At 35.4% G+C, this 23,286-nt stretch overlaps 1 protein-coding gene and 1 non-coding gene across 3 annotated transcripts in view; one reads left to right on the top strand and one right to left on the bottom strand.

Moving 5' to 3' along the window:
* SCN9A (sodium voltage-gated channel alpha subunit 9) overlaps positions 1-23,286 on the top strand; it is a 179,526-nt gene that overhangs the window by 5,661 nt on the left and 150,579 nt on the right. The gene's annotated exons all lie outside the window — the stretch shown is intronic.
* On the bottom strand, positions 11,694-11,797 carry LOC112208532 (small nucleolar RNA U13). Its single transcript, XR_002943005.1, has one exon. It is a non-coding gene; the product is annotated as a small nucleolar RNA U13 (small nucleolar RNA).

The raw sequence follows: 23,286 nt of genomic DNA, 5'->3' as shown, positions 1-23,286 counted from the left end.
TTTTATTTTTTATTTTTTTGAGACGGAGTCTCGCTCTATCACCCAGGCTGGAGTGCAGAGGCGCGATCTTGGCTCACTGCAAGCTCCGCATCCTGGGTTCACACCATTCTCCTGCCTCAGCCTCCGAGTAGCTGGGACTACAGGCGCCCACCACCATGCCCGGCTAATGTTTTTGTATTTTTAGTAGAGACGGAGTTTCACCGTGTTAGCCAGGATGGTCTCAATCTCCTGACCTCGTGATCCGCCCGCCTCGGCCTCCCAAAGTGCTGGGATTACAGGCATGAGCCACCGCGCTCAGCCCATTATCTGATTATTATTATTATTATTATTATTATTATTATTATTTTAACTGGGGGTAATTTCACTGGATGTGGTATCTGTCAACTTTTACTAGTTGCTCCTACACTATATGTTTTTAAATCCAATGTAATTATTTTAAAAATATGTCATCTTCTTGAGAGTCTATACTTTAGAATTTGAAAAAAGAAGTAAATGTGGATATTCAAATCCATGCAGATGAGTAAAACAGGGAAAAATGAGAAAAATGTTTCATGATAGTAAAATATTATGTCAGGCACAGCTGGTCACCCCTGCAATCCCATCACTTTGGGAGGCCGAGGCTGGAGGATTGCTTGAGCCAGGAGTTCTAGATCAGCCTGGGCAATAAAAGGAAAATGTTTCTACAAAAAAATTAAAATTTATATTCATATATTGATTTAAACTCTACTAAATGACTATTCTTTCAAGTCCAATAAACAGGGTATCTTTTAGGGCTCAGAGTAAAGACAATTTATTAAGGACATTTTGAATAGGATGAATTAAATGCTTTATTGGTAAGTGATGCCTTTATCTGAGTGATTCCTTCTAGGTAAATATTATGGGACCAATCTTTGTAAATGATCTTTTCATGGAACAAAATATTATAAAGTTGAAGTGATGAATTTGTTTCCCTCTTAAGAAAATATGTATTCTTGTTACCCCATGTACAAACTTGGCTCATGGTAATTCAGGTAGGAAAAACAGAAGTGGCCTACTCAGGGATCAACTGGGAATAAGGTTCTTATAATCCCATGAGATCAGCTGACAGACTTTTAGGAATGAACACTTGTAGAACAGCTAGGCAGAGAAGTGCCTTTCAAAATTTATATTACATCTCTACTATATTTCAGACTGTAAAATATTTTTATAAAGTGTTAAAAGTACAGATAAATAAATTTGAGTTCAAATTAGTATAGTGAAAGGAAGTTTATTTTTCCCAAATATTTCCTTTACTCAGTATGTGGTCTTAGTCAAATATTAATTTCTTAAATATTGCTTTCCTGTAAATTAGTAGTATTTACTTCTAAGGACTATATTATATATTATATAGAGAGTATATTATATATTAGGAGATATATATGTATATACATCATAATTTGTTTTTTCCAAAACAGCCACTTTAGTGTCTTATACATGATAAGTAGATATGAGTAGATGTTCAATAATGGTATCTAGACATCTAATAACTTAGAATATTATAATCAAAATGCACTTTTTTTTTTGAGACCGAGTTTCACTCTTGTTGCCCAGGCTGGAGTGCAATGGTACGATCTTGGCTCACTGCAAACTCCGCCTCCCAGATTCAAACAATTCTCCTGCCTCAGCCTCCCAAGTAGCCGGGATTACAGGCATGAGCCACCACGCCTGGCTAATTTTGTATTTTTAGTAGAGATAGGATTGCACCAGGTTGGCCAGGCTGGTCTTGAACTCCTGAGTTCAGGTGATCTGCCCGCCTAGGCCCCCCAAAGTGCTGGGATTATAGGCATGAGCCACTATGCCCAGCCTCTTTTTTTTTTTTTTTTAATTAAGTTTCAAGGTACATTTGCAAGATGTGCAGGTTTTTTACATAGGTAAAAGTGCGCCGGTTTCACTCTGTTGCCCAGGCTGGAGTGCAGTGGTACGATGGTGGCTCACTGCAACCTCTGCCTCCCAGATTCAAGTGATTCTCCTGCCTCAGCCTCCCAAGTAGCTGGGATTACAGGCATGTACCACCATGCCCGGCTAATTTTGCAGTTTTAGTAGAGATGGGGTTTCACCATGTTGGCCAGACTAGTCTCGAATTCCTGACCTTAGGTGATCTGCCCACCTCGGCCTTCTAAAGTGTTGGGATTACAGGTGTGAGCCACTGTGCAAGGCCAGCAATTATGCTGTTATAAGGAAAAATACATAAGGAAAAGTTTACATCTTGCTAACATTACTGATAATATTAATGTAACAGTCTTATGGATGGACGTCGCCTTAATGCTAACTGAGCAGTTTGTTAAGGGATTTTCATATGCTCCGTTTAAATCCTCATGACCACCATTTGAGGTGAGAACACTAAGGCTCAGAAATTACCTAACCTTTCCAAAGACTCACAATGGTTACTAAACTTGAATAACATACACATTTCTTTTATAGGAAAGAAATCTTATATATTCCAAGAATACGTTTGCACATACCCCACACAGATATACCTGGTGGTTACACTACCAAGCATTCTATCAAATATGTTTAACCCTTAATGGAGCTAAAATAAAATTACATTTGCAATCAAACATACTAAATCATGTAATTACAGCTAATAGAAAACAACAAAAAAAGAAAGATGGAAGACTGTTTCAATTTTCTTCTTGGATACCAATTCCTGAGGGGTATATTGTGTTAAGTCAAAATAGAGATTTTGGTGGAAGTTTGAAGACATCATGAAAAGAGTACCTATGCATTTAAAGTGTTTTTGAAGTTGTTTTATAGGTTGAATGACTTCACTTTCCTGGTCTAGGAGTATTATTGCACTACTGTGACTTGACTTTGCTATGATTCGCATATTTTGTTTTAACATATAAAAAACTGAAATGGGAAAAAGGCCTTCCCCAAGGTAGAAAAGATTTGAAAAAAGAGGAATGGTGTAATTAAAAGGGAAATATGTATAAAATGTCTAGGGTGGGCCAGGCGCGGTGGCTTACGCCTGTAATCCAGCACTTTGGAAGGCTGAGGCAGGTGGATCACTTGAGGTCAGGAGTTCTAGACCAGCCTGGTCAACATAGTGAAACCCCATCTCTACTAAAAAAAATACAAAAACTATCCAGGCATGGTGGCCAGCACCTGTAGTCCCAGCTTCTCGGGAGGCTGAGGCAGGAGAATTGCCTGAACCTGGGAGATGGAGGTTGCAGTGAGCTGAGATCGAGCCACTGCACTCCTGCCTGGGCAACAGAGCAAGACTCAGTCTCAAGAAAAAAAATAAAAAAAATGTCTAGGATGAAGTTTATTCTGAAATGGAGAAGAAACAGGGAATGAAGCTACACACATTGAGATCCTGGAGGTAGCAGATGGAGAAGTATGAAAAGCAAAGTGATCTTGTGCAGGATAAGATGACGGTGTTCATTGGAAGTATTTATATATCTTGGAAAATAAAAATTTAGATATTCTATATTGGAGGAGTACAAATATTTAGAGCATCACAAATTGATACACACAAATGAAACCTAAATCACAGTACTTATTGTCACGAAGACTCAATTATCTATGTCAGTTAAATTGTCTAACATCAGTAATGCAAGAAGTTGACTTTTAAGGGTTTTAAAACATTTTTGGAAAACTAATTTATTTTACATTATGTTTATAATAATTTTTGCATGCAATTTTTTAAAATATCTATTATCCACTTAGATACTGTACTTTGGGATATAAAAACCATGGGAAATTTGGCCCTTGAGTTCTATGATACATCTCAATCTATTTTAGTGATTTGTGGATTGGTAGCTTATCCTCTAGACTAAGTGGTTAAGGTTTTATCAGCACTGCAATGAGATAATCATCTCACACCTGTTAAGATGGCTGTTATAAAAAAGTGAAAGGTGTTGTTGAGAACGTGAAGAAAATGAAAGCATTGTCCACTGTTGGTGGGAATGTATAATAGTGTAGCTGCTATGGAAAATAATATGGAAGTTCCTCAAAAAATTAAAAATAGAACTACCATATGATCCAGCAATTGAAATCAGGATCTCAAAGAGATATATGCACTTCTGTGTTTACTGCAGCATTATTCACAATAGCAAAAATATGAAAACAACCCAAATGATCATCAACAGATAAAAGAGTAAAGAAAATGTGGTCTGTATATAAAATAGAATATTATCTAGCCTTAAAAAAAGAAGGAAATCTTACTATTTGTGACAGCATGCATGGACCTAGAAGAGACATGCTAAGTGAAATAAGTAAAGGGACACGAAAACTTTTGACAGTGACAGATATGCTTAACAGGTAGACTGGCAGATAAGAAAAAACAAAGTTAAAGCTGAAATTTCCAATTGATTTATCTTAGCCTAGGGATTAATCATTAGATCCGGTGTAGTTGGCCTCCAAAATGTGTAGGTCAGGAGTTGGCATCCAAGTTGGTATTGGTGCCATTGAGGTTTGCAGGGAGGGAAGACCTGGCAGAGATCCCAAGGGCAGTGGTAAGCGGCTGCTGAGTCCCTCCAGGCCAGTTCCAAGAACTCGCAACCTCACTCCTCTCAGCATTTATACTCTTCCTGGAATTTAAAAGCAATTCCTTCTTTCCTTCCCTCTTTCTTTTTTCCCTCTCTTCCTTCTTCATAAAGTTTTATTGTAGACATCAGATATAGCAATGAACAACACATGGAGATGTGATGCCAATTTTAAGAGATAATGAATACATAAATATTCGCCACTATCCATCATTGTACCATAAGATATGCTGTGAAAAACAATAAAACAGGACAGAGAATTGAGAGAAGGAGGTATTATTTAAAATGGTCTGAAAAATTTTATACAGGGTATTTGAGTAGAGACATGAAGTAAATGAAAAAGTAAGGGAGCTAGCTAAACAACTGAAGAATCATTCTAGTCACAAAAAGCAGCAATTGCAAAAGCCCTAAGGCATATTTGATGTATTTAAGGAGAAGCAAGAAAACCAGCGTGGTTGAAATACAGAGAGCAAGGTTGAAAGCAGAAGATGAGGGTTTTTCTTGATTTTGTAGGGATTACTAACCTGCGTCGAGGGCTGCGTGATAAACCAATGCTAAAATTACCAGCATGGGTACAACTTTGGAAAGGGATGAGTGTGCTCTTTTTTAACTGGATCTCTTTCTGGACATGGGTAACATAAAACCAGAAAAAAATATTTGAGAAGTTTCTAATTTCTATACAAAAATAATGTTTTTGTCTTTTTTTGTGATTTAGATGTAAATGTATATGTACATGCATGTATATGTATTTATGTATTGATTTACTATTTATGTATATGTAAATGTATTTATATTTAAATGTCCTATATTCTCTTCCTGTCTGTAATGGATTGGATTCTTGGAACCTCTTACTATTTGGGGCAGGGGGCAGGGCTAATAAGACAAAGATTACAATTGAGAGTAACTTTAAATGTTTGCATTTTGGAAACTTAAACAATGGTGGGAGTATAGTAATACTTTGTATATTTCGGTCAATTTTTATGTTTATTATACGATTATTTCTCATGAAATAGTGGTACTGCATAGATATGAATGACTACTGCCTAGCAAAACAGATACCAAGGAGACACCGCATGTTGTCAGGGTTGACCGGTTGCTAACTGCTGTGATTTTGTTCTCTTACTGACTCTTTCTGCCTTACAGATCTCAAAACACGCTAGTGAATTTAAAAATATATATTTTGGTAAAATATATATAACAAAATTTACCATTTTAACCATTTCAAATGTACAATTTAGAGGTATTAAGCACATTCATGTTGTACACGATCACCACCATCCATCTTCAGAACATTTTCATCATTCCAAACAAAAACTCGGTAACTATTAAACAATGACTCCACACTCCCCTCTTCCCCTATCACCCAGTAACCACTGTTCTACTTTCTTTATGAATGTGACTATTCTAGGTACCTCATGTAAGTGGAACCCTATAGCATTTGTCTTTTCATGTCTGGCTTATTTCACTTAGCATAATGTTTTCAAGGTTCATCCGGGTCGTAGCATATATCAGAATTTTATTCATTTTTAAGGCTGTGTAGTATTTTGTTGTGCATGTATACACATTTTGTTTATCTGTTCATCTGTTGATAGACATTTGGGTTGTTTTCACTTTTTGGCTACTGTGATTAGTGCTGCTTTGAACATTGGTGTACAGATAACTACATGAGTCCCTTCTATTAATTGTTTAGGATGTATACCCTAAAGTAGAATTGCTGGATCATGTGATATTTCTGTTTAATTTTTTGAGGAACCACCACAGTGTTTTCCACAGCAGCTGCACTATTTTATATTCCTATCAGCAATGCACAAAGGTTACAATTTCTCCACACCCTTGTCAATGTTTCCTTTCCTTTTTTTTTTTTTTTTAAACAATAACCATCCGACCAAGTGTGAAGTGATATTTTATTGTGGTTTTGATTTGCATTTCTCAAATGATCGGTGATGTTGAGCATCTTTCCATGTACTGATTGACCTTTCTTTGGAGAAATGTCTTTTCAAATCCTCTGTTCATTTTTAATCTGCTTGTTTATTTTTTGTTGAGGAGTAGGAATTTTTTACATATTGCCAATGTTAATCCCTTATCAGATATATGATTTGCAATTATTTTCTCCCATCATATGGATTGCCTTTTCACTTTCTAGTAGTGTTCTTTGATGCACAACAGTTTCAATTTTGACAAAATCCAATTCAGCTCTTTGTTTTCTTTTGTTGACCATGCTTTTGGTTCCATGTCCATGTGCCAAATCTAATGTCTCGAAGATTTTTCCCTATGATATTTTCTTAGAAATTTACAGTTCTAACTCTGACGTTTAGGTCTGTGATTCATTGGTGATTTTTTAAAAATTCCTATATAATTCGTAGACTCTAAGAGAGTTTCCAGCTTTCCCATACCCATTGTCCCCAGAGATCTGGTTTTTAGTCTGAATGTGCCTTACTCTGAACATGTGCCTTCCATTTCAAGAACTCCCATTTCATTTTGTTTTGTTCTGTTTTTTCTTTTATACCATTATTAAAATTTTTGAGTTGTTGTATAAATATACTAGCAATTTAGGAGAATTCCTGGTGGGAAAGAATATCCTTGCCTAGCTAGTTAATGAATTTAGGGACCCTTCATTTTCTAATCCTAGATATGATTAAATCAAACAAGGATTCATTGTGCTGTAGTTGTAATCCACACAGACCATTTTACAAGGCTTTGCACAGAGAAGGTGCTTAATACTTGAGTAAGCAAATTGAATTAATGAGTAAGAAAGAAAAGCTATCTTGTTTTCTCAACGGTCAAGTAGATCAATGATTTCTACTATTTAGAATCTTAGATTTATTTTAATAAAGCAAGTTCAAAAATCTCTCTCCGTTAATTTTTAGTAAAGTCACTTATTTTTCACTCAGTTTTGTTAAAGTGTTTTCAGAAGAGTTTGTTACTGAAACCTGAAGTTTTAAGGTTAGTGTTTATACCACAGATATTTCTTGTTTTTAGACAATCCTTGTGGAGGTTAAGTCCCCTAGGCAATACCTTTTCCCACTGGGGAGTTACAAGCAAATGAAAAATGGTGACTATTTATGGAAACTCCAGGTCACTAAGCAAATTTTGCATTTTCATGAAAATATGACATATGGACATTTAAAAAAATGAACAGGTCAATTCATCAATTAGAATAATAAAAAGAAGTCTGTAAATAAAAGTTAAGCACCTTTGTCATTGAATTTTTGTGAACCGTTTTTGCCTAAGCACTTGCTTTATCTCAGAATCCAAGCCTCCTGGTCAAAGTTATATTCCTAATAAATTTAAAAATAATAATTTAATAATTTTAATTCCTTCTGGAATATAAATTTGATCAGGAGTCTTGGATTCTGAGATAAAGCAAATGTTTAGGCAAAACACTTCCTTCTGGAATATAAATTTGAGGAAGGATAGGAATTATTTTCTTCCTATTCATTTGTGATCCTGTGATCGCTATCTAATTTGGAATATTCTTCATGACTCCAATCCTGTTTATATCTGTGAGGTTCTGAAAATTCTGCCCCCAAATGGCAGAAAGTAAGAAATACTATCACACATTTAATTCACCCTTAAAAAAATAGCCATACCCTTTATCTTTGAATATATTTTTAACAACAACAACAGAAAGAGAATGCATTTTAAACAATATCACATGAGTTTCATCATATTCCCAGATTATGGTGAGGGTTACTAGATACCTTGCCATAATCACAGCCTTTAGTTCCAAGAGAGAGCAGAGAAATAAGAAACACAGGAAGTCATATCTATGAACATGTTAGTTTGCAAAAGGTTTGTTAGTAAACTCATGTTATTTATACCGTAGTACTTTACCATCTCCAGATGAATTTCCACTAAATAAACTGTTCCTTTAGACTCCTAAAACCAGATTACCCCCTTCCTTTGCTAATATAGATCCTCAAACAATGTCTTCATCAAAAATCTTATGAGTAGATGTCACTAGTTTTGACAATGTCCACAAATGTTCCAAAGAATACTTTGGCATGCATGCTTCTTAACTCACTTATTTTGATATTGAATTAAAGGGCTTTTAACAATTCCTGCCCCATCAGGAATATTTCATCAGCAGCTGTTACTGTGCTTGGATTTTGCCTTCTTGAATGAATACCTAGTCTTTTCTCACTTTAGCATTAAGTTCTGGAGCATCCGCTGCTAATGAAAAATCCTCTGACCCATGCTAGAGCATTTTCATTTTTTTAAAAAAACAATGTTCCTTGTATCTTGCTGGCTATTGCCTAAGCTCATTATTTTAAACTTTTGCATAATTCTGCTCAGTCCTAGAGGGTCATCATTACTGTCAATGATTAAACTTTTATGCACTTGCCACATTTATTATTTTCTTACTTTCGGTCATTTTATTATTTTTCTTTGGTTCCCATGATATTCCAATGTTTTTGTTATTAAATCTTTCAACATCCTCGGTGCGTTCAGTATATTCACATTTATCAAACCTGATGGATTTAAGAATTTATATAACCTTGAAAGCAAGGCCCACATCCTGTAGACACTGAATAAACTAATGAACTTTGTATTGGCAGGACTAAAATGGCTGTGTGTGGCATATATTGCCACCTGTTGGTAGAAGGCAATGTAGTCTTGGTTTTGCTATAAGCATACATTTTAGTCTTTAAAATATTCTGAGTTGAAAGCTCCTTAAGAAGAAAAGGTTTTGTATATGCAATACAAAATCTTTTCTATTATAAAGTAAGCAAATATATTCTCGTTCCTAAGAACATTAGCTTTAGGTATGCAAAATCAACTTAGAAGAAAGTTGCTAAAATCACTAATAATAACAGTTACAATGTATTGTGCACTGAAAGTGTAACAGGAAATGTGGTAAGTTATTAAAATTCAGTGTCTAATTTTTTCCACTAAAATAACCTTATAGGATTATCATTTTCAGCTCTGGTTTGCTATATAAGAACTGAGCATTAGAGAAGTTAATTAAATTCCCAAAGGACATAAGCTAGTAAGCAGTAGAGATGGGATGTGAACCCATGTCTCTCTCACTCTGGAGCCATGAATTTAACAACTGGGTTATGCTGTCTTACTATTTTACTGCAGATCTATATTTTAAATTAAAGCCATAAACATGTTTGGCAAGATAAAACATAGGTAACAAATACACTCCACATAAGATTTTCGTAAGGTTTTGTGTTTATTGGCCAACTCATGGCTTATTATTTAAAAATTTCAGTCTTTATAGGGAAGAAGGATAATAATCTTGCTGTTATTTATTTAGCCTAGGCTCTGTGGTAGGCACTTTACCAAAACCATTTCTATTCTACATGATAACTTTATAAGACAGATATATTTCTCTCTTTCATTTATGGGGAATTTGCATAATGCTGCAGAGCTAATTATATGGAATAAACAGGAAATTCAAACCTAAGTCTGCCTGGTGCCAAAGTTATTACTATGCACTTTCTCCTAAATCATGTTGATGTTTTGAGGGAAGTGGATACAGGTATAATAATATTGGAAATACGTTTTCTCTCTAATTATTTAAATAAGGGTATAGAACCTGTTCTGCAGCCATAAGTCTGTGATAATTTTGTGCTCTCAATAAAGTCTTAACTAACAGAGAGATGGGATTTAACGTGAACTAAGAAGTATTTTCTGTCTTCCTTTATACATGCTGTATAGATAAGACTTTATGAATTTTTTATTAAAATGTTCAGATATGCCAGCAAATGTTGACACTAATCTTAAGTTTTCCCAGGGTAATACACTTCTTAAGATTATAAACTTTCACTTCTTTTTTTTTTTTTTTTTTTTGAGACAGAGTTTCGCTCTTGTTGCCCAGGCTGGAGTGCAATGGCCCGATCTCAGCTCACTGCAATCCAACTCCCGGGTTCAAGCAGTTCTCCTGCCTCAGCCTCCTGAGTAGCTGGGATCACAGGCATGCGCCACCATGACCAGCTAATTTTGTATTTTTAGTAGAGACGGGGTTTCTCCATGTTGGTCAGGCTGGTCTTGAATTCCTGACCTCAGGTGATCCGCCTGCCTCGGCCTCCCAAAGTGCTGGAATTATAGGCGTGAGCCACCACGCCCGGAAAACTTTCATTTCTTATCAACTTGAGGAATACTATATTTTAAAAGGCTATACATAAGACTAACTTCTATCTTAATAATAAAATAATAAATATAATATAAATGATTATTACAGGGTATTATGAAATACCCAAATCACAATATTTTAATAATCATAGAATTTAGAAATAAGTCCCTATCAGTTGTCTGAATGTAAAATTATCGCATATACAGCTTAATTTGTTTTGCATACCAGTTGTTCAACTACTATAAAATGCCATAAAATTGAATGATTTTAGGACACGAAATATTGAACTACTCTTGTTGAAGTTATTAAACTGATTTGCCATCTACCAAATTAAGCATTTCTAAGAAATAATAATTATTTTAAGAATTTATTTACATGATTAACATAATGTTACTTATGAAGGATGCAATGGTAAGATTTCAGCAATCAGGCAAGTATTTAATGAAAAGTATTTGGTTTCATATATATTGTATTTGATTTCATATATATATTGATACACTTAACATTAGAGGCTCTAAAATGAGTAGACAGCCTGCCTGTTTTTCTTGTGATATTATACTTGGCATACTTTGTTTTTATAATCTAAAGAAGAGGTATTAAAAAAGGAGTCAGAGTGCTTACCATTGGCAATTCCTTTTAACCTTTTAATTTATGAAGACATTGCAATCCCAATGAAAATAAAAATAGAAATTTTCCCATTTGGAATTAGATAATCTGAATCTAGTTGGGAAATTGTACACACATAAAAGAGTAATATCTAATAGCACCAACCCTAATACATAATGTTATTTTATGCAAATAGGGTAATTAAAATAGTATGGTGGCCTAAATAGATAGTTCATTGGAAGAAAATATGATATCCAGAAATAGACATAGTTACATATGAGAATTATAAAGGTAGCATCTTAAATAGGTTGAAAGAAATATTATTTAATAGTTATCATTGGGACACCTGGGTAGTCATGTGGATAAAGATAAATTCAGATTACTGCTTTGCCACCTAACCCAAGATACATTTTAGTGGAATCAAATATTTAAAATAACATACAAACCACAAAACTGCTAGAAGAAAACATGTGAAGGTTTTGTTTTCTTTTTTCTTTTCACCTGAGATGGATAATATGTCAATGTCATTACAAGGTTTGAGGGAGGAATATCTCACATATGCATGTGAAAACCCAGTCATCACACTTATGAAGTACTTGAAGTAGAAATTATTTTCTGAGATAATATAAAACACACGAGCCACTGGAGAAAGGATTGGTGAATTCAATTTAATTAAAATGTAGATGCTTTTAAAAGATAAACTACCATAAACCAAAAGAAACAAAAACAGCAAACTTACAAAAATATTTGTATTATATACCACAGAAAAAAAGCTAATTTTATTATTTTGTTAAGAGTTCCTAAATTAATAAAACACTGATAGTCTATTTAAAAAGTGGACAAGACTACATACAGACAGAGCACAGAAAAAAAAAAGCACAAATAGCATCTGAGGATATGAAAAGATCCCTGACCTCACTCACAAAAGAAAATGCAAACTAAAATGATAAGAATTAAGAAGTTTTCGGCCGGGCGTGGTGGCTCATGTTTGTGATCCCAGCACTTTGGGAAGCTGAGATGGGTGGATCACCTGAGGTCAGGAGTTGGAGACCAGCCTGGCCAACATGGTGAAAACCTGTCTCTACTAAAGGTACAAAAATTAGCCGGGTGTGGTGGTGGGCACCTCTAATCCGAGCTACTCAGGAGGCTGAGGCAGGAGAACTGCTTGAACCCAGGTGGCAGATGTTGCAGTGAGCCGAGATCGCGCCAAGGCACTCCAGCCTGGGCAATGAGAGAGCGACTCCGTCTCAAAATAAATAAATAAATAAATAAATAAATAAATAAATAAATAAATAAATAAAAGTTTTATTCCCCACTTATTAGGATCACAAAGATGAAAAAAAAATTTATGAAATACTTTATTGAAGGTATGTGCAAACAATCCCTGACACATTGTTTGGGGAGAGCATGGATTGATAGGCCTTTATGAAGGAGTTACCAATATACCAATAACCTCCTTGGTAGCTTCAAAAGGTGGCATCTTTCCCTGTTTGGTATTGGAGACCCAATACAAGAAATGGGAAAGTGAGCATCAAGCAATGCAAGCTTTATTCGATGGCCAAAGAATGGAGAAGTGCAAGTATGGCGCACAAGCTAACTTCTTGACTAGTGAGGAGTGAGGAAATTGAAATAGAAAGTATATCTAATGAAGAAGTTGGTCATTAAGAGTGAGGGGAGGAATGTTCATGTCTTTTCCAGAAATAGGTGGTGAACTTCTTAGAACCAGAGTGCCGCCTTCCTTTTTGTCCTTTTATGGCTTCTTCTGATCATTGTCATGGCGATTATCAACTGTCATGGCACTGGTGGGGGTGTCATTTAGCATGAAAATGAGATTATAATGATGCCTGAGGTCTTCTTGAAGTCCTTTAGTCAGCTATCTTGGTTCTAAGCAATCTCAGCTGCTCTGGTTACAAATGGAACATTTTACCTGTTTCTTAAAGATAAGCAGAGTTAGGGTAGGGTAGAAATTCAGCTATGGCCCTGTAGGCATTACACTAGGTAACAAAACAGAATTCGGCAATATTTTATTATGGCAAATTAAAAACGCACATACAATTATGACTCAGCAATTTCACTCTGAAGCATTTGTCTTACAAATAAAATACCGTACTGTGAAACTATTCAAGAGAATGTCCTCATTTATAAGTGAGAGCTAAATGATGAGAACACATGGACACATAGGTGGGAACAACACACACTGGGGCCCATTGGAGGGTGGAGGGTGGCAGGAGGGAGGGGATCAGGAAAAATAACTAATAAGTACTTGGCTTAAGACCTTGGTGATGAAATAAGATGTAGAACAAAACCCTGTAACACAAGTTTACCTGTGTAACAAACCTGTGCATGTACCCCTGAACTTAAAATAAAAGTTACAAAAAGAAAAGACCCCACAGAAGAGTAGGTTAAAAAAAGAAAAAAAACTAATCATGAGAAGATAATTATTGTAGCTTTGGGAAACAACCTAAATGTTCTACAGTGTGGGAATGACTAAATAATTTGGGTACAGCTGTACAATAGGACTTTATGAAGCTGCTATAAAAAGAAGTAGCTTTATACATACTGATACAGAAAGATTTCCAAGTCTGATTTTTAAGTGACGAAGGAAGGTATGAAACAATGTTTATATAGGGTATTATTTGCAAGAAAAGAAAAATGAGTAGATGTATACATGCTGATAAAACCACATGGATGGATACACAAGGGGTTGGTACTGTGGTTGTCCACAGGGGAGCAATTTGGATGGCTGGGAAACATTGGAGAGTGAGAGAATTATTTTTCATTATACATACTTTTGAGTTTTGTGGCTAAATTTATTCTTCAAAAATAAATATAAGAATGCTATTTATGGGGAAAAAATGGGAGTCATAAACCTGCAATTTGGACCTAACTTTTCAACTTAAAAATGTTCTGTTCTTGGAGTTACTAACTGCTCTGATGCTTAGGATGATAATCAAATAATAGTTCCTCTAAAATATGTCTGGAATGAACTTGAATGAATGAATGAATGTTTTTTGCAAACCGTTATGTGTGTAAAAATGTAGAGTGTTCATATAAGGTTTATTTAGAATAGAGTCATCTGCATTAAAGAAACTTCGTTATACAAAAATCTAAATAAAAAAATGTTGTACAGTAGCTCTGAGGAGGTGGAAGACCCAAACACTGAGAAAAGAGAAGAGGCAGAGGCTGAGCGGGATAGTTCAGTTTGAGGTAAAGAAGCAGCCTCACCCAACCTCAGACAAGACTCCAGGGACTGTGTGAAAAACCTCATTTTGGCCAGGCGCGGTGGCTCACGCCTGTAATCCCAGCACTTTGGGAGGCCAAGATGGGCAGATCACAAGGTCAAGAGATCAAGACCATCCTGGCCAACATGGTGAAACCCTGTCTCTACTAAAAAAACAAAAATTAGCTGGGCGTGGTGGCACGCACCTATAGTCCCAGCTACTCAGGAGGCTGAGGCAGGAGAATCACTTGAACCCAGGAGGCAGAGGTTACAGTGAGCTGAGATCATGCCACTGCACTCCAGACTGAGACTCTGTCAAAAAAAAAAAAAAATCTCATTTCTAGGCCTATGTTTGCCAGAAATAGGTCATGAAAATAAAACTGCCCTCCCAATGGGAAAACATATATATGCACAAAAAGGTAAATATTTTTAATGTTAAAGTTACTGCATAATTCCTTTAAAGAGTAATTATATATTTCTATTCATTTTTGAAAAACAGTTTTAGTAAAGACAAAGTTAAAAGATGACAAACTGGCAAAAGAAAAAAAAAGAAATTTTTGTGAAAAGGTATCAATATCCTTAGCGTGTGCACACCCACCCACACACACACACAATCCCTTAGCAAAGAAGAAAATAATGAATATTTCAATAGAAAAAAGATCAAGAGACTAAAGACACTGACCAAAGAAGAACTAGAAATGTTTCACGGAATTTGCATTTTAGATAAAAACGTTTTAAATATCAAATTATGAAGTTTTTTTAAATGACTATACTTAACATTGTGGGAAAATATATGCTTGCATGTTGCTAAAAATGGTATACATTTTTATAGCCTTTCTGGAAACATTTTGTCAGTAGGTATATATATATAAAAGAAGACAGGTTGGGTGTGGTGGCTCATGCCTGTTATCCCAGTGCTGCCAAGAGGCAGAGGTTGCAGTGATGGAGTGAGCCGAGATCATATCACTGCACTCCAGCCTGGGTGACAGAGAGAGACTCCATTAAAAAAAAAAATTAGCCAGACATAGTGGTGCACACCTGTAGTCCTAGCTACTTGGGAGGCTGAGGTGGGAAGAACACTTGAGCCCATGAGTTTGGAGGTTGCAGTCAGCTATGATTGCACCACAGCCTGGGTAACAGTAGGAGACCTTGTCTCTTTAAAAAAAAAAAAAAATCAGTAATTTTCTCAGAATAGGTTAATTTTATTTATTTATTTTCTATGCTTTTCAGTTTTCTAAATTTTCTCCCAATGAAAATTTTGCTATATTTATATTCAACCATATTAATAACCCCAAATTAGTCATATGTGCAACTTTCTGCAAATAAATGTGTCTTGGATTTAATGGAAATGAAATCTTTTCAGTTTAGCTTCTCCCTGTTATTTGCGTACAAGCTTCAAACTGCATAAACTATTTTAATGGAAAAAATTAAGTTAGGATTAATCAACCATCTAGGATTGTATCTGTGCCTAGGTTTCTAAAACAATTAAATACTTGATCGCTTTGTTGGATGTTCAAAGATTTGGCAATTCGTCCTTAAATATATGTTTCAAATAAAATATCTACAATTTTAAGGTGCTTAAGTACTGGTGAACATGTCAAAATGTGCCTAATGTATTTTTAAGTTCTGCTGTGAACTTAAAAACTTTGGGATTTGTGTAAATTAGAGAATTTTAAACTTTAGTTGGTGTCCACCATATTGTCCCCCTTTTCATCCATCTGACCAAATTTTTAACCTTCCTGTTTATGGCTGGGGAAAAAAAAAAAAAGCTACTTTTAATTAAACCTAAGCAGATAGTGTTGTTTTTAAATTGTATTTCGATGTCACTAAAATGGGGAAACAGGTTGTAATAGCAGAATCTTTATATTTTTTGCACATATCAGCCTCCATAAAAGGGTGGAAATTGCTTTGTTTTTCAATGTTTTAATTTTTTAAATGAGGAGAAAAAGAACAATTGAGAGTGCCATAAATTAAAGATAGCGTTTCTGATGTAAAATCAATGATAGTTATGGATTATTGTAAATGTTTGAAGATGCTCTTGGAACACTGAAAAATCTTAGAAAATTTTGTTAAATAATAATTAAAATTGTCTTAAATTAGTGTGACATCTATGTTAAAGGCAATATAATTAGATAGCGTGCTTCTTCAAGTACTTGGGTTAGGAGAAGTATTTCACCATCTTCATTCATCAAGCATTTAACAATTTTATATGATGTGCCAGATATCATGTTATACCTTGGTGATAATACATGCCTAAGACAAATTTCCTGTCTATGAAGTTTGGAATCTAGTTGAAGGAGACAGGCGTGATGAAAGAAATAAAGCACTGTAGAAGTAGGATAAAAATCTGCATTTAGGAGACTGCTGGCAGCTCAAAGCAGACTGGAGATATGGGAGAAAGAGAAGCTGATGAAGGGTTGAATTTAAATTTGAGGGAAGGAAGGAGGCGAAGTCAGATCTTTTCATACAAGAGGTATTGAGCCAAATATTACAAAGCAAGTAATCAGGTGATCAGGATAGTTGAAACTGTTCAGATAAAGGGAACACTATGAGGATGCAGAAATCATCTAGCTGACCTTTGGGGAAATTAAACGTAGAATAATGTAGCTGGAATGTAGACTGCAAATAGGGAAACAGAAGAGGCTGTCAGCATCAGGTTAGTAAAACCTTCTATGACAGACCAAAGACATGACAGGTTATTCTGTACATAGTGGGGAGCTGTAGATTATAATTTTTTTTTTTTAGTCATGGGAAGATTATCAAATTTCCTATTGCAGAGAAAGGGTCTCTTGTTCATTGAATGAATATTACATAATTTATTCAAACTTGTTTGGTGTTATGCAACTAAATGTTTTAAGGCATTTTTTTTGTAGCACAGCTCTTTTTTCTCTTTTTTTTTTTTTTGGAAACAGGGACTCACTATTTTTGTATTTTTGAAGGGAAGGGGTTTCATCATGTTGGTCAGGCTGGACTTGAACTCCTGACCTCAAGTGATCTGCCCACTTCGGCCTCCCAAAATGCTGGGATTACAGACATTAGCCACCATGCCCGGAAAGCACAGATCTTTTTTCAAAAGAAATTTGTGATGTTTTAATAAGAAAGAAATTTAAAAAAAAAAAACAGATACAGTGGAAAGATATCGATCCTGGAACTTTTAAATCTTGGTTTAGAGAAAACAGTTTATTATTTGAACAACTTCAAACACTCAAGTTAAAAAGCACTAACAAGGCACATCTCACTTGCACAAAAATGATACCAATTATCAATTGTTGGTGGCAACAGAATGGAGCAGCACAGAAATCTGGAGACCCGTTTTCAGTTGAATGCTCATAGTTCTAAAATAGGCTCTGATTTGGAATTCCTTGTCTTACTTTTCAGTTTGATTAACGTGGAAGTCTCAATATCTTCTTATGCTGTGTGTGGGAAAAGTATCTTGATCAGTATATAGAAGAATATCCCACAATGTTACTGCAACTAAGAAAAAATTAACCCATTGGAGAAAACATTTTTAATCAATTCATTAAGAGTCTAATGAAGGTGCATATACAAAAAGCAAGATGTACTTTAATTAATGATTGATGTTTTGTGATTGAAGCTTGCTTTCCTAAATAATATTTCTATACTTCAGTACAGAATGTAAGGTCCTTGCTAATGCCTTATTTGGTTTCTTAGTTTCAGTCTTACTGCAGTCTGCTTTTATTGTAGGCTTATTACATTTATCACCATCATTAATTTACCATGGTGTTTTATTTTTTTAACTTGTTATTTAGATCACATTGTATATGCTTTATTTCTGGTCTTGTAGCAAAGGAATGCATACAACAAGCATGTAAAACTTTATTGAATAGAACAGTCTTTAAAGGGGAATCATCCATAAGTCAGATAAATCCATGAGTAGTATAGATTTATCTACTGTAAATTTTCTGTCAGGCTGTTAAAAGTAGGGCCGTGTAAATCTTACTGTCATTCACATTATAATAGGCACACTTACCAATATACCAACTTTATAGTTTTTTCTCCCCATTTTACAGGTTTAGGGCTTATTTTTTTTGAGATGTCAAGTATTATTTTAACATTGTACGTGTTTCTTAAGAAACGCCATAGAATGAAGACAATAGGGAAGACTATTTGCGATATATTCTAGCTCGCTTACATTTTTTACTGTATCTTACAACAGTAAACATATCACACTATACTTGAATTTAAATTTTTTCAAGTATCATTGCATTATTTTGCACATAAACATATTCTTAGATGGTATCAGGTTGATGATGATGAGCTTCATGGTAATTATTTAAAACTCCATAATGAGATTTGTTTCCAATCTAATCAAGAAGGGTAAGAATTTGGGGGAAAAAATCTGTTCTATAGTAATTAAAGTTAGCCATATGGGCACTTGGCTCTAAAGACTTGGATGTAGTGAATCTACCCAACCCCCAAGACTAATGACTTGGATGGTCTTACTGTATTCTCTTGTCCATAGCAAAGACTGATGAATCCAGCCAGGGAATTCTCCACCAGCTCTGCTTCTCTGAAACCACAAAGTCAGGAAATGTAATCAGAGTGCTCAGCTGAACCAGAGCAAGAGCTTTCCTAATGGCTAACTGTGACTTTAGAAATCACATCCATTAGATAAAGTGATTAAATATACATCAGTCTTTTGGCAAGAGGGCCATGAAGATATTGCAATAGAACCTTACCACATGACCCACATCTTTTGCTTGAAAAAGAAACATGTTTTCACCTTTTGACACATATCTTCCCTAAATTCCTCAGCTCAGTTGCAGGAAGCAATTTTTTCATGATAAGTTGTATGCAGTTCATAATTTTATATAAACCATAAAGTAATTGTGTGGTTGATAAACTTTATAAGGAAAATGTTTCTGACTTTCTCATTTCACCACCCTGATGTGTGGGTTTTTGTTTTGTATTATTCTTCTTTTAGGCTTTTCATGCTTCAAGACTTCAAGATATTTTGTTAAATTCTTCCCTTGGAGGCCTTTGTGTCGCCAAATCAGATTTTTTTAAAACTTAGATATGAATGTCTTAAGTGTCTACTTAGAAAATATGTGTGTATGTCTGTGTGTGTCTGTGCTTATATATAGAGAGCAGGCAAATTACTCTTAGCACTCTGAAAAAGCTTTTTTTGTTAAAATAATGTTTTAAAAATATTATTTAAAAAGTCACCGTCAAAATAGCATTCGCTTTATATTTGTAGTTGAAATAATTCCTGTTTCTTACTCTTAGTTATAACCATCTTTTGATTAATAATATACTGCCCTTCACATTTTAATACACATGCAACTAAGCCGCTGATGTAATACATATACTTAAAATGTTCTTTTTGAGCTTTGAATAACCTTTTGCCTTTTCCCTGGTGACCACCAGTGGGCAAGATGATTGACAGAGAATGTGTTTACAAACATGGAATCATTGATGACTAAGTTAAAAGTGACCTCATAAAATATAGTTCTAATTCTTATTTACAGACAAAATTCTAAGAGCTCAATTCAATGTGTCTAGGATAATAGTGGGCATAGTTAAATAAATAATAGGAAGTGATTATCATTTACAAAATTTCATTAGTGAATTACTAAAGTATACCCCTAGGCATACTAATTCCTCTTCCCCAAATCAAAACTTCTCATATTCTTAAATTTCTGAATTCCTAAAATCAGCAGAGATGAAGGGATGGACCAGCAACTATAATTTTGTTGTGTTTTGTGTTGCTGAGGCACATATAGGGATACCTAGTTTCATGAAACCAAGTGGTGGGGACATTACACACAAAGAGAAAGCTGTTAATGGCAGAATGCCCAGACAAGAATGAAAATGAAATTCCTGGAGGGGCATCCCCATAGTTTTTCTGATAATCTCTCTCCTTACATAAAAAGCTTGAATTACTGGTAAATTATCCATGCAGGAATAATAGAATCATAGAATTTTTGTAGTATAAGGAATTTTATTGACATCATAGTTGAAAGCAGTCATTTTGTAAATGTTTTTGTGCCCAGAGATACTTTAATTATGGCAGAGGAAGTTATAGACAAGTCCACGAACCAGGAGTAGAAAAGTTTTCAAATGAGAAATATTGCAGACCAAGCATGTTAATTTTATTTTTATTTTTTTATTTTTTATTTTTTATTTTTTTTGTGAGAGGGAGTTTCACTCTTGTTGCCCAGGCTGGAGTGCAATGGCGCAATCTTGGCTCGCCACAACCTCCGCCTCCCAGGTTCAAGCAATTCTCCTGCCTCAGCCTCCTGAGTAGCTGGGATTACAGGCATGCCCCACCACGCCTGGATAATTTTGTATTTTTAGTAGAGACAGGGTTTCTCCATGTTGGTCAGACTGGTCTCGAACTCCCGACTTCAGGTGATCCACCTGCCTCGGCCTTCCAAAGTGCTGGGATTACAGGCGTGAGCCACCACGCCCGGTCTGAGGTATTGTTATATACACGGCAACTCTAGCCTTATAATGCATTGCCCCTATAGTCTACTTAGGGTTTTTAGGAATATTGTGACCTAATTTAAAAGTTTGTAGAGAGATTCTAATTTTCAGAATTAACAGTACTTTCATTTTCTCTGACCATTGAAATACTCCTAAATTGCAAAATGAAGTGGAAGTACACAGTAGATTAGTAAAACATATGATTCAATGCATAAATTGAAATAAATAAAATGAGACTATTTAGAAAATGATAACAAATACAACAGTAAAAAGAACTCATTACATAACTTTGTGACTTTTTTCTTTTTCTTTCATTGGTTCCTTACATTTTGAACTCTTTCTCACTTTTTCTGTTTCCTTCTTTTTAAAGTAAGGAATAGAGAAAGAGTGTATACAACTGAATAAGTATTTATTGATTACCTTCTATGTACCCCATTGGGCTAAATATGGGAGTAGAAAGATGAATAAGATGGTCACAGCTTGGGAGAAGGTGATTATGTCAAATCATGATGAGAGGAGTTTGTTTGTTTGTTTGTTTGTTTGTTTGTTTTGACAGAGTTTTGCTCTTGTTGCCCATCCTGAAGTGCAATGGCGTGATCTCGGCTCACCGCAACCTCCGCCTCCTGGGTTCAAGCGATTCTCCTGCCTCAGCCTTCCGAGTAGCTGGGATTATAAGCATGCGCCACCACGCCCGGCTAATTTTGTATTTTTTTTAGTAGAGACGGAATTTCTCCATGTTGGTCAGGCTGGTCTTGAACTCCTGACCTCAAGTGATCTGCCCACCTCTGCCTCCCAAAGTGTTGGGATTACAGACGTGAGCCACTGCACCCGGCCACTACTTTGGAGGTTTAAGAAAAGTAGTTGTAGGTTTAAAACTCTTGGACTGGCTCCTGAGGGAAGAATTAAAATGCCCTATTGGAGCATAGCCACCTATCTAGGATCTTGAGTCCTAGATAGGTGGGTGGGAATGAGTATCAGGGAATTGGGCTGGGACCACTTAGGACAGGCCCTTGTGGGTTAATCCCATAAGCTATTGAGAAGCCACTGATGATTTTTTAACAGAAGAGAGATGTGATCAATTTTTAATTACCACTCTGACAGTACTATATATTCTGTGGATAACACAAAATGAGAGTGGAAACCTAGAGACTTGGAGACCATTGTGATAGTACAGATAAAAGATAAAGAGAAAAAGCAAAGGGAAAGGGTTTAGGGTTGATTTAGAAAGTATAATCAATAGCCCTTGTTGATTAGATGTTACTCTATTCTGAGTTCCCAGGGAGTAAATGGTACTTTTTATTACTAGCACTGGCTACTGACTGGCAATCATTTAAATGAGCGGGTTAAAATAAGAGTATATGAAAAATTAGAGTTTGTGGAACTTGAGGGGCATATCTAGGCTGGAAAATAGCTACTTGTCTTTTTTTTTTTTTAATGTTGGAAGACTTTCTATTCTTAGTTTGTAGGAAAAATGTACATGATAATCAACAAACCGTTACACATGTGCAAAGGTGGTATATTAACTAATTTTCATTGGCTCATGAGTTACATGCTACCTGGCATCCTCTTGCCTCTTCCTCTCTGGAGCCACAGATTGTTAGCAGAGAAGCTGGAAGAACCTACCATCTTGCCATAGGAAAAAGGTTTGGTCCTTCTGGAACATGCCTGTGAAAAGTTGCCAATTTCCTATGTAGGTCCTGGACTTATCTGGAATTCAAATATGACTAGACACCATGTATTTTATCTGGCACTCCGATCCTATGTTTTTTTTTTTTTAATATTTATCCTCCTTTGTCTCTTCATGACCTTATTATACAAGTTCTAGATCAGAGTGTAACAGCCTCTTTAAATTCTGTGGCATGAACTTTAAATGCCTGTGAAGAATGGGGCTGGGTTACGATTGGCTACCAGTGAATTCCAGGTAATTTAGACACTTCCTGGATTTGTTTTCAGTGTCATCATTTATTGATTACTTCACATAAAGTCTTAATGTGTTTATTACTCAGGAAAAATGATGGAATAGTAGCAGCAATGCCACAGGTGTGTTGTGAACATTAATTAGTTAATTACAAAGCATTTAGTTGAGAGGCATTCTAAATAGCACAGAACTCAAGGCTTTCCTCCCCAACCAGGGGTCCACTTAAATAGCTCTTTACTAAGTCAGGAGAAACAAACACATCTTGTACATGAGGTACATCAACCACTAGGCATGTTGATCTCCCAGGGTGATTTTCTGCATGAAAACCTATCCCCTGGGTGTCAAGAGCTTTCTAAGAGCAATGATTCATGAACCCTCTGGATTTAGGACAATGCTATGAAATTATTTTCATCTGTATTCTGAAATAATTACTTGATGTCCTATTAAAGTATTTTATATTTTTTGCCAGAAGTTGTAGGTGTAATTGGAAACAACAGAATACTCAAAA

This window comes from Pan troglodytes, chromosome 13 (genome assembly GCF_028858775.2).
Source record: "Pan troglodytes isolate AG18354 chromosome 13, NHGRI_mPanTro3-v2.0_pri, whole genome shotgun sequence".
NCBI classification, from domain to species: domain Eukaryota; kingdom Metazoa; phylum Chordata; class Mammalia; order Primates; family Hominidae; genus Pan; species Pan troglodytes.
The sequence above is the reverse complement of the archived record's forward strand: the minus strand, read 5'-3'. Positions and strand labels throughout refer to the sequence as shown.